At 42.3% G+C, this 12781-nt stretch overlaps 1 protein-coding gene and 1 pseudogene across 2 annotated transcripts in view; one reads left to right on the forward strand and one right to left on the reverse strand.

Moving 5' to 3' along the window:
* Positions 1–12781, forward strand: part of SV2C (synaptic vesicle glycoprotein 2C) — a 385830-nt gene that overhangs the window by 336490 nt on the left and 36559 nt on the right. The window lies entirely within an intron of this gene.
* LOC119261007 (small EDRK-rich factor 1-like) lies at positions 2422–2893 on the reverse strand (annotated as a pseudogene).

Consider the following 12781-nt stretch of genomic DNA (forward strand, 5'->3'; position numbering starts at 1 on the left):
AAAGGGAAGGTCAGTTAGTGAGATTATGGAAATTGTACCATAAAGATAATGCAGATTTAAGTTATGCTTTCTCCAGTGAAAAGAAATGAAGAGATTAGGTCTTCCCAGAAGAGGCTATTACAGAGACAAGTTTACACATAAATGTCAAAGCAACCTCCATCCAGCCTTTAGAGCCCCTCCCATTAAAACAGCCTTTTGCCAAAAAGGCACATTTGGGGGTGGCAGTTCTTTGCTTCCTACAGTGTACTAAATAAGCGTCCTCTTGACACTGCATCCAGTATTTTTGAGCCACCCCTTTCCATTTGTCTTCCAGATGCATTCAGTAGGCTGTACTGGAAGAAAGAAGCCGTTACTGGGTCAAGGGTCTAAGAATTATCACTAGGTCAGAATCTTTCTCACTAGAAATGCTTTGCCATCTGTCACCACAAATGCAAACAAAAGGCCTTTGGTGCAGCAAAAAGAGAGCAAAGCATTTCTAAACAAGAGAATAGAGGGAGAAGATATAGTTACCCATCAGAGGGAGAAGATGCAGTTACCCATCAGTGGGGCGAGGTGAAATTGCAGCTATGAGAACTGGCAACCTGCTTCTGCCAGGTCAGGAGCTCCCAGACCCTGGGGTTTGGAAGGCAGGAGGGTGGCTGCCTTCCTCAGGAGCTGGGAGGAAAAACAGAGAACCTAACTGCTAACTGTGCTGCTTCCTTTCAAAGGCACACAAAATGCCAGCTCTGCTCCAACCCCTTCCTAGCAGCCTCTGAGCTCTAGAGATCAGAGGCAGAGTTCGTCCTGTCCATATGGGGGGGGGGGGCAGGGCGTGGGGAAGGTCCTGCCTCAGTGAGGAGCTCTGCCCCTTATCTGTGCACCTAGCCTTTCCAACATTCTGATTTTGTTTCTCTTTGTAAAAGGGAAGGAATTACTGCCATCCTCCATAGAGAAGTGGCCATTGGCCTGTGTGTTATGAAAGCTCTTCAGTCAGACTCTGGAAACCACTGGATAGGTGGACCCCCTTCCCTGCAGTCCTCTTTGTTGTTGTCCCTGGCCACTTGCAGTGTATGCCTCACCTATAAAATGGGAAAGCACCTACCCCCTCTGGGGAAGCTTCTGGAGAAACTAAGTGGCACATTGTTACAGAAGGACTTTGCTTGAAATGTTTCCTCCTATGTTCTTATGCCATCCAGTGTACTGGGAAATCCAGTAGGATCCCCCATACATCAAAACCAAGTTGTATTTTTGGAACAACATGCAGCGGTCACCTAGAGAGTGTGTTAAAATCCAGCTTGCTAGGTCCTATCTCAGCATTTCTGGTTTCTTGAGTGTGGATGGAGCCAGGGAATTTGCATCTCTAATGCATTCCTAGGTGATGCCATCCCTCTCCCACACTTTGGGAACCAGTGCCATCTAATGTTAGAAATAGCCACTCCTTTTCAGTATTTACCTATATTCCAGAGTTTGATGACACTTGTGTACCTGATCCCTGGTATTAATTTGTTAACTTGGATTATTGATATCAAAAGCAGTAATGAAAACCACAGTACATACCAGTGACATTATATTTTTCAGTTTACAAAGCATTTTTACTTCATTACGTCCTTTCAATCTCCAGATAACCCTTATTACTACTATTAGAGGATATAATTGGAGAAAACAAATGTTTCTAAAGAATGAGTACCTTGTATAATTAAGTTCAGCGAGGGTGCACCATTAGAATGTTTACCAGGCCAACTTTCGGAGTCTTTTGGTCTTCAAGCCAAGATCTGCAAATGCATAGGCCATGGAGTACATGTGTGGTGTTATTTTTAAGGTCCTCCACTGCCCTAAGCACTCTTTCCTTAAATTGGTCCAAGGGCAAACACACCTTCTCTGCATAATCTTCACTGGCTAGTAGCTCTAGATTCGAAGAAAAGAGGCCATTCAGAATGTTGATGTAGGTAGTGACAAAGTGACTCCAGTGAGTAAATAAATCCTTATATAGTGGGATTGCTTCTAATTCTTTGCTTTTAACAATATTGAAGAAGAAATCTGATGAAGTAAGCTGGTAGAAGATTGACAACGTTTGATGATGGGTAACTAAGAGAACTCGGGGTTCTCAGAATTGAATGCTGTAGCTGTGATTAAACTCCCTCCATATGCATTTACTTATTTATATGAGTAAAAATTTTTTTTTTTTTTTTTATTCTGAAAAATTTTAAGTTGATAGTAGAACTCTGAGAATTCATTTTATGTTCATTTAGTTGTTATTCCATGTATTTGTACTATCATATATTCTTTAAGCAAATCAGTTGATTACAGATCAAGATTAGATAAATGGATCTTATATTCTATTAGACAAGAAAGTTTGTGACAGAGGTTCCAGATTTATATAGTAGATTCTATTATCTGATTACATTCTCTAATAATTTATAAAATGTTCACTATGATAAATAATGTTCACCAATGCGTCATATGCATGGTTAGTGTTTTATTCTTTGAAGATGGTTCTGAAACATCATACTAACTCAAGCTAAGAGGTGAGGTTTAAAATAGTTTTATAAGGGTAAGGTATTACTTATGGATGACTGTTCACTCTACAAAATCTTGATCATAGAGGTTATTATACACCAAGTTGGCAGTAGCACCCAGGCTTTCCAAATAGCCAGTCATCATTTTTCTCTTGTTTGCATACACTTCTTCTCATTAGCTGCCTTCTGCTTTTGTTGCATGATCTCAGAATCCCTTTGTTTTCTCTGAGAGGCGGTTAGATTATCCTCTTTTCTTTTTCCTTGCTTATTTCCTGGGATTTCTTCATGTTTTTCTGACGAGCAAGTTCTCGTTGATTTCCACCTGCAAGGGCCAAACAAAAGAACTGGGGAGAAGGCGGCCGGAGCTCCCTCACATCATTAGGCCTTGCGACTTTAGGGACCAGTTATGAAGCACCCAGGCCAGGACCTCTTCGAGGGCGGGTCTTTGTACACCTCGGGCCATGCTGACGACGGGACAGAGAGCGGAGAAAGCGACTCGGAGAGGCGACCGCCCCGGCGCCATATGAGTAAAAATTAATGATACCCTCTTTCTCATTTTAGCAATAAGCACTATTCACCGTGGCTATGTGAACGAACTGGAGAAAATAAAAACCTCCATTTCATGTTATTAAAAGATATATAAAACTTTAATTTTTTGGTTTAAAAATTGCCATAAACATATACACTTTGCTATATTGATCAGTTGCATAATAGTTTTGTAATAATAGCTCAATCAATATGTTTTTATCACTTATAAAGCTTATGGTCACAAGGGCATCGTTTTACTTTTTAAATTTGGATCTATATTGCAGGTAAATATAACTTTTATCAATAAAACCATAAAAGTATGATTCACACATACAAAATGTTATATCAGGTTAGAACTCTCTGGGGAAAGTAGAATGGAATTTCAAGGAGAAAAGGGGATCTTATAAAATTTCCTTCTAATCAAGAGTCTGTCCCTGTGGTTATTAAGTGGCTGCTGATGGTTCCAAATTGCTGTGATATTTAGGTTTCATTGGCTTTGTTTTAAAGAGTGGCATCACAGTTTTATTTAAGTTGCCATTATTTACAATATGTCAGGAAGTTTACCCTTAGCGATAGGTATATTTAGAGCTATGATGAAAATGTGACTATCAATTTAGAAATGTGCAAGGGAATGGTTTCTTCAGGATTACATGAGTATAAAGTTTGGTTCCCTGCTCATCTCTGTCTTGCTGAACTCAACTGTACAGCAGCTGGCCCCAGAGTTGAAAGTCTCTTGAGACTGTTTTCTTCTTTCCCCACCCCAGAAAATCTTGTTTTTCTTTCCAGGAGGATTTCATCTTTGTGAAATGAGTTTTTCTTAGTTATGACATTGTGTTTAGAATAAGAAATGTATATTTGGCCCTAGACATGTTCCTGGCACAGAGCTCCTAAAACCCTTGTAGTTTCCTAAGCTATCAAGGTATCTTTTATTATGTTAACGGTGACAAGGAGAACACATAACAGTGGGGGCAGGTTGCCAGTGGAGCCAGCCTGTGGTTGGGACTCTCAGAGCTGTCACTCTCACCTCTGGGAAATGACAAGGGTCTAGAGATAAAATTCAGTCACCAGGACCAATGGTGATTGGAAACAATCACCCCTTTGTAATGAAGCCTCCTTAAAAACCCAGCAGGATATGTTCAGAGAGCTGCTGGGCTGGTGAATTTTGTGGAGGTGCTGCACAGTTGCCCTTTCAAGAAAGGTGAATTCTGTGCCTTTTCCCTACATGTCTTGCCCTGTGCATCTCTCATCAGGCTGTTCCTGAGTTAGATCCTTTTATATACATAGGCAATCCTTATATACTTTATACTTTCTCAAATATGTTGTTTCATTCAACATTGTTTTGTGATAGCATTGATGAGAAAAAACAATCCTACCTACAACATTATTTGAAGACACACTTTTACTATATATCGCTTTGTTTGAAGTCATGTTTCCAAGAACCTTAATATTGTCAACAATATTAAGTGAGGACTTACAATATTCAGTAAGTTACACGAGCTATTCAACATTTTATATAGAATGGGCTTAGGGTGTGAGATGATTTTTTGCCCAACTATAAATTAATGTGAGTGTTCTGAGCATTTTTAAGGCAGGCTAGACTAAGCTATGGTGTTCAGTATGTTGTGTATATTATATGCATTTTCCACTTGCGACATTTTCAACTTATAATAACTTTTTTAGGACATAACCCCATTGTAAGTCAAGGAAGAGCTGTAAGTAGAATGTTTCTGAGCTCTGTGAGCCACTATAGCAAATATTTAAACCAAGGAGAAAGTCCTTGGAACCTCCAATCTGGAGTTGGCTGGTCAGAGGCACAAGTAACAATCCAGAGTTTTGATTGCTGCCTGCAATGGGGAGAGACACATTCTCATAGGACTGGGTTCTTATCCTGTAAGATCTATCATGCTCTCCAGGCAGGTAGTGTCAGAATTTATTTGCAGGTGACCCACCACGTGCCTGGGGTATTACTGGGTGGTATGGGAGAACACTGCCCCATTGGGATTGGTATCCTAGCCCTTAGTCACTATGTTGAGACCTTTAAGTTTTACCAACAGGCGTAATTTAATTTGGAAACAATGATTTCCATGTATTCTAAGCAGAAAAAGTAGCTTTCATCCTATCTCAATAGAAAAACTACTGCAGGGGAGGAGGAGGGAGAGGGATCAGAGGGAGGGAGGGAGGGAGGAGCACAGGGGACTGTGGTGATGGTGCACGGGTGCCTTGGGGAAGGAAATTCTATAGGGACTCAACCTAAGGGGGTGGGGGGAAGCAAATATTGTTTAAAAAAATAAAAAAATAAAATAAAAATAAATAAATTAAAACTACTACAAAATATTCTCACCAACATTTTTAAGTTTGATCTGCTTCCTTCATCAGATTTGTTTTAAAATCAGGGTTTCTTTATAGAGGGCATGAAGAGGGGTGAAGTAGTGAATGATCAGGTGAAGAAGGCACAAGGTAAAAATGGTCAGGTGAGAGACCTCAAGATAAAATAGGTAAAAGTTCCCTTTTATCTATCCCTTCAAACAGGACCATGTCCCTGCCAACTTCTTGGAGTGTTGGTGCTTTGGTCCCGTCCAGAGGTCTGGCCCAGTATAAATAGGACAGAGCGTGGTTTGCTCCTGTTGTGGCATCTCTGGCCCCGTTTTAAAAGGGCTCCTCTTATGTCACCTTTGTACAACAAGACGTTCACTGTGGAATACACAGATTGCCCCAATGCATTGCGAACCATGATTCACATTTCAAAAATATTAATGAAGTCCTTACTTTATCCAAACCTCTCGCTAAATCTTCTCATGGCTTAATTAAATACTAATAATTATACTCAATCAAAAATATTAATTATGTTTATCTCTGAGTGATGAGACTTCTTATCTCTGAGTGATGATTTCTTTTAAATTCCCTATTGCTTGAATTTGCTACATAAGCATATAATGTTATCATAACTGGCAAATAGCAATGTTATTATGTGAGGGTAAAGGGAAATGAGCAAAAGAATCCAAAGCAGATGAGATGACTCAAGTACACTCCCTTTCCTCATCAGACCAGACAAAGGAGACTCTCGAGATTGATTTTTATTTGTTTTTATAAGTTCATCTCCCACTCCAATGGATCTTAGTTTATCTATCATTTTTAATACTCACTGTCAAGAAATTCTCTGCTAACCAAAGATTTCAAAATTTTCCCTATCATTTCATCCTATGGGAAGATGAAAAATGACTCTTGAATATGATGCTAATAATCACTGTTAATACCATTCAAGACCAGTATTAAGGTCTATCACTCTTTCCCTTTATTTCCATACAATTTGACAAAGGGGCAGAAATGCAGAATATTTGCAAGGGTATTTTTATGAAATGGTAGGCAAGAATTTCCACTTTAAAGAAACCTGATCTCCATCCAGTCTCTGTTCCCAGGGCTTGACTGAGGCTGCTTTGTGTTTTAGCTGCTTCTGCTTCTGGCCCTCAGGGCTGGAGGGCCAAGGCTCTGCCCTTCCTATCTTTGTGTCCAGTCTTTGTGTGGGTACCTGGCCAGGTTAATGTAAGAATGCAGCACATAGAAAGCAAGTAAAAGAGAACCCTGGAAGAAAGAAAGAACACAACAGCGCCTGCAGCCCCAGCTTTTAGGATCAGCACAGATTCTGAATTGGCTTCCCTTCAAATGTGGAAGTAAAAATCCTCTGGGAAGAGGCTTTTAAAAGTGCCTCCTCTTGTGAGCCCAGGTTGCCCTCTACTGTTGCTAGGGGTTAATTACAGTTCTCTGCTCCTGAGAACATGCTAGGAAAGATCAGCCATGTGTTTTAGGTTGAGGATTTGTGCCCCTCTTCATTTTCCACCTGAAGATTTTCCTGCCTTTGTCACCTTTGGAAATTCAGTCTATTGGAAAACTGTGGTATTTTTTAAAATTCTCTTCGGTTTGCATCGTGTGCAATTTAAACTGAATGAAGGAGAAAGGTTTCCACGGACATTCATACCCTGACCAGAATCCCATCCCCTCCCAAATCTTTTTTTACTCTCTCTCCCTCTTTACAATGTCATTATAATAGCCTGAGACATTCATAAAACTCACAAACACCAGCTACTTCACATGTTCATGTTGCTCTCAGAAGGCAAAGACATTTTGTAAAACAGATCTGACCAAGTTCTTCCTTATTGCTGGACTTGAAAGCTTCTAAAATTGCACTTGAACTTTGTTCTCTGACCTCCTGCCAAATGAAAAGGACCTCTAGACTTCTGAAAATCTTGTCTTCTTTTTATCCTTGATCTACTTGTAGATCCTTGATTCCTTGATCAAAGTCGGCCTCCGTTTTCTTATTCAGACTACAGTCAGACCACATGGCACACCGGCCCCAGGCATCCAGTGTCTAGAACCATGGGTAAGCTTCTTGGTGGGCACCGAACTTTAGGGGCCACTGAGTTGAACAAGAAGCACCTGGCTTTTCCTGAATTTTTTTTATTAATCTTATTCTTTAGTATGCAGCCTTACTTATTGATACCACAAATGTTGCACCCTCTAGGGCTGAATATTCTTTGAATACACATTGAATACACAACTGTGTGTGTGTCTGCGCATGTGTAGTGTGCATGGAAGGTGAAGTAGGCACTGATATCACAAGTCGGAACGACTCATTCTGCAGCTTGAACGCTTCAGTGGGTTCAACCCTTTTGTGGACTGTGTTGTGGTTAAGCAGGAGGGAGTCTATTTGAATCATAGATGGCTGCTGAAAGCCATTGTAGGCAGCATGGTGGTGACCAGGAATTCTCCCTTCAGGAGTTGCCTTAGTCCAAGAAATCTTGGCCAAGAAGGTGGAAGAAGCTACAGTAGGGAACTGAGCCCTCTCTAATCTGGGGTCACCTCCTCTGTGACAAGCAAAGAGTGTTGTCTGTTGAGAGGCAAGTGAATCCTTGCAACCGATTAAAAAAGTGTTAAACCCAAAGCAATATGCTTTGGATGCTACCAAATCAGATTAATTTATAAAGTCTCTAGTCCTGTGCATCCAGCTTTGGAGTGTTACTGGTAATAAAAGCTTGCTGCTGCTGCTGTTGTCATGTGAGCACTGTTTTTTAAAATTGAGGTTATAATTGATATTCAGGCCTCCCAGGTGGCGCAGCATGTTGAGTGTAGCGCTGTGAAGCTGTCTGCAGCCTCTGCAGTGCCGGTTCGATTCCCGGCCGGCCAGGGAGATTCCCACATGGCGGGACAGACCTCTCCTGACTCGCCCGCTGCTCCTTTCAGCAGTTTACTTTGCTCTGTCTGCCTGCTCTGCTCCCTGCTCTGTCTCTGGTGAATCCTCTTACTGTCCTGTGCCTCTAGCCTGTACCCCAGCTCTTGTATAAAAATAAATATAAATAAATCTTTTTTAAAAATTGACATTCAGAAAGATGCCAGGGGCCTCCCTGGTGGCGCAGGGGTTAAAGACAGCCCCATTGAGCTATCTCCGGCCACTGCAGCATGAGTTTGATCGCCTGCTGGCCAGGGAGTAACCGACAGGGCGCAGCAGACCTCTCCTGTCTCACCCACTGCTCCCCTCAGTAGTGTATTTCAGTCAGTCCACCTGTTCTGCTCCCTACTCTGTCTCTTGTGAATCCTCTCACTCTCCCTCACACCTTAGGCTTATATATCAGTTCTTGTATGCATAAATAAATAAATCTTAAAAAAAAAAAAACAAGATGCCAGCATCTTAAGGTATATGTAGTTCAGTAGATTTTGGTAACTGTATGCATTCATGTAAGTACCACCCAAATCACCATGTAGAATGTTTCTATCTCTCCCAAAAAGTTCCCTCAAACCCAGTTTCTGCCTCCCCGTTCCCCACCTGAAGACAAGAACTGTTCTGGTTTCTATCACCAAACATTCGTTCTGCCCATTCATGAGCTTCATTTAAATTAGGTGGAATCCCCTGATTTCATTCAGCCAACATCATGTTTTTAAAATTCATCCAGGCTGTTGTGTTATCAGTAGCTCCTTTTTCAAAAATTGTATAGTAGTGTCCTATTACATGCTGGAGTGTGTTCCTCCATTCTCCTGATGATTAATATTTGGGTTGTTTCCGGTTCTTCGTGAGGTTTTTTTTTTTTGGGGGGGGGGGATAAATTTTTTAAGGCTGCTGTCTGAACATTTTTATACAAGTATGCGTTTTGAGCAGCCTCAGCACTGCTTATGTTTTCATTTCTCTTGGATAAAGTAGATGCATGTTTAACTGTATAGGATACTGCCAGTTCTGCAAGTTGTACCATTTCACACACTCACTAGAAACATGTTAGAGCTCCATTTGCCCCATATCCTTGCCACCCTTCAGTGGGAGAATAATGGTATCTTGTGGTTTTAATTTCCCCAAAGATTGATGTTGAACAGCGGTAATTCAACAATAAGTCTGATTTTTTAATCTGTAAAATGGGTTGTCACGGTGTCCCATGGAGCAGAGCTGAGTGTGTTATCTGAGCATGTCTGAAGGTGACTCGGTGTGCCCCGAGGACTCCAGCTGTGTAGGGAAAGAGCCACCACCTGGGGTAGAGGGAGACTGAGGAAAGAGACAAGTGTGAGATTCCATTGCACACAGAGTGCGGTGGAGAGCATCGCTGAGCTGGAACGCAGACCACGTGGTTGGAGATGAACGTGGAGAAGCAGGCTGGGGCCATGTTGCAAAGGGCTTTGTACTCTGAGCAGCTGTATTCAGAGGTACACAAGAAAGGAATAACTGTGGACAAATTCTGAGAAAGGTGGGGAGGTGAGGGAGGAAACGTTGACATTGTAGGGAAACATTTTATTGCTAATGGGGTTTAACTAGCAGGGGGTTTGGAGGCCAGATCTTGCCAGAGGGAAGAAGTGAGTTGTGGATGGTGGGTGGGAGTGCTGAGAGAAGGTGGTGGACTCTGGTGATGGTGGTATCATGGGGCACAGTGCTGGATAGGAATGAAGAGGGCCGGGAGGCAGAAGTGGAGAGACTCCTGCTTCCACTGAGTTTAAGGGTAGATCTTGTGGAGCCCAGTGTGGGCCCCTCCCACTGACCAGGACAAACTTTATTGTACTAACCGTGTAGAGACTTGTGGTTGAAGCCAGGTGCTTTTTCTAAAGATGTCATTTCCCCATTCCTGAGGATTAGCAAGGAATTTTAAGAGCAAACCTCCTCCGTTCTTATGAAACAAGAATACAAATGCTTTAGGAAATAGATGGTTATTACCCTTTTTGTGATAATAATCATTTGCAAGCTGCAGGTGTTATCAGAAAACATTTGATGGAGAATGCTATACACTACTAAAACTCTAAGAGAAAAGCATTTCTTTGCTCTTCTTATTGTATGCCACTTTTATTTGTTAAGGTGCATCTAAACATATATAAGGTAACAGATGACAGTCCCTAAAATCAGCTTTACAGCCATAAACATAAAAAAAAAGCTTATAACTTAACAACAGAAACTATCATAAAAACAAAATGCATTCATGCACAAAGGAATCTAAGGTCTTCTGAAAGTCTGTTTCCAAACCTCTGTTGGAAAACAAGACTTCAAAGTATCCTCAAACCTCAGCTCTGTTAACTTTGAGCAGTGTCTTATTTGTGACTTAGGCATGCGACTAGCTTATAGCTGGATTTCTCAACCTGGGGGCTAGGATGTTTTGTACTGGATGATTTGCTGAGGTGTGCAGGATGGGTGTTGCAGAATGCCGGTGCATTGTGAGATATTTAGCAGCACCTCTGGCCACTGCCCACTAGGTGCCAGTAGCAACTTCCTCCCCCATGACAATCAAAATCAAAAATGTCTTCCAACATTGCCAGATGTCTCCTGGGATATGGTTACCATATAGCAAATAAATATATAGCTTGCCTAGTTCATTGTGAATTCAGATTAGCAAACACAAAAAAAATAGTATAAGTGGGTACCAAATATTGTGTGGAACATACTGCTACTAAAGGATTTTTAGGTTAAGTTTAACTGGTTCCAACTATTTTATCCAACCATCCAATTGGGAGCAACGGGACTATTGATGGTGGCGTATGTGACGTTTCAGGCACATGATGTTATAAATCTTCTGGGAACTTACTGCAGGTCTTATATGCCACCTATGTCCCTCCTGAAAGATGCAGGTGGCACTCAAAGCTTGCTGTTCTTTACTAATATTATAATCAGGGTAAGTTTACTGTCATGAGGAGACAGAGAGCCCACATATGAATCTATGAATGCTGGGAACTAGCATTCTAGTCAGTCTGCCTTTGTGTTCACCCCTGCTGGTGCAACCCCCATTGCCAGAGCAGCCCCCCCTGAAGGAGCAGCCCCCCCTGCTGGAGCAGCCTTCTGCCTGCGCTCCGGTGCTTTGTCACAGTGACTCCTGAGTTATTACATCATTTCTCCCAAGTAGTGGCAGAGAAGGGATATTGAATGAAAAACTGCATTCACTCCAGACTCACTCTCTCTGGGTTTGATTTTTCTGGCGCCATAGCCCTAGAAATTCATTTCCTAGGATGCGCCGGGACCAATCATTTCCACAGTCGGTAGCAGCTAGGAACTTCGTTCTGGGCCAAGATTAATGACCCAAGCAGTCAGCCTTTCCAGGGAGCAAAGGTGAAATGTAACTCTGGGTAGTTGTGTGACATTTTGAAACAAAGGGGAAGTAGGTGGGGGTGAGAGAAATAGCGTTCCTATGTGTCCCACAGGTTCATAAATCAGGGATGGGCACAAGTGAATTGGGTCTCTGCCAACAATTGAGCTGCTTTGGGCTCCTTCATTTTATCTTCAGACAACCTGAATGAAATATGCTTTAAAGAAGTATTGTAAGAAGTGCCCCCTTTGAGTTACCTGTCCATTTATTAATTCTTGAGAGTTTTGGTTTTTTTAAATGAAGCTCATTTTCTCTGTGTGTTGGGGGAGGAAGGAATATTAAGTTGTCCATGAAAAGAATGCATTCATTGCTCTAGGGAAAAGCCCTGTTTCTGACCTGGCTGTTCATGAGGTAGAACATTAGAAGCTGAACTGCAGCTCAGGTGAGTGAGGAGAAGCAAGAGTGAAGGGAAAATGGAGCCATCCTCTGCCCACCAGCAAAACCTGAGAGCAAACTGGGTGTTTTCACTTGTTCTTCTTTAGTAAGACTTATGATCATCTCCAACTTATGAAAATTTGAAAGTTCATGGTAAATGGGGGAACCTTAGAGGTCCACGTGACCACATTGAAGAATCCAGACTCTACCTTGGAGGACCCGTGAAAAACCACTAGATTTTTTTTTTTCATGTTTTATTTATTTATTTGTTTGTTTGTTTGTTTATACATGCACTGGGTACAGTCAGAAGCGCGGGAGGGTGAGAGAATTCACCAGAGCCAGAGCGGGGAGCAGAGCAGGCAGAAGGACCGAAGTACACTGCTGAGGGGAGCAGCGGGCGGCAGGAGGGGTCTGCGCGCCATGTGGGACCCTCCTCTGGTGGCCGGGGAGCAGCCGGGGATCGAACCGGTGCCGCAGAGGCCGCGGGCAGCTTCGCAACCCAGCGCTCACCCACTGCGCCACTGGGGAGGCCCAAACCACTAGATTTTAAATTAGGGAGTGAGGCAGTACAATTTTTGTTGTAAAAAGATTTCTTGATGGTAATGGAAGATCTAGGAGAGGCAGATTAGAAACCAGGAGGTCTTTTGAAGGCAGGTGATAGCAAAAAATTCTTTAGCTACAGGGCATCAGCCTTCAGAAGAGAGAAAACCTAGAGAGCTAGAGCCAGGTCCCTGGAGCTCCCTGTGAGGTGAGATGCCATCCTCCTGTTCTGGACCCTGGAGAGACCCA

This window comes from Talpa occidentalis, unplaced genomic scaffold, assembly GCF_014898055.3.
Source record: "Talpa occidentalis isolate TD23 unplaced genomic scaffold, MPIMG_talOcc4v2.1 talOcc4.6, whole genome shotgun sequence".
Lineage (NCBI taxonomy): Eukaryota > Metazoa > Chordata > Mammalia > Eulipotyphla > Talpidae > Talpa > Talpa occidentalis.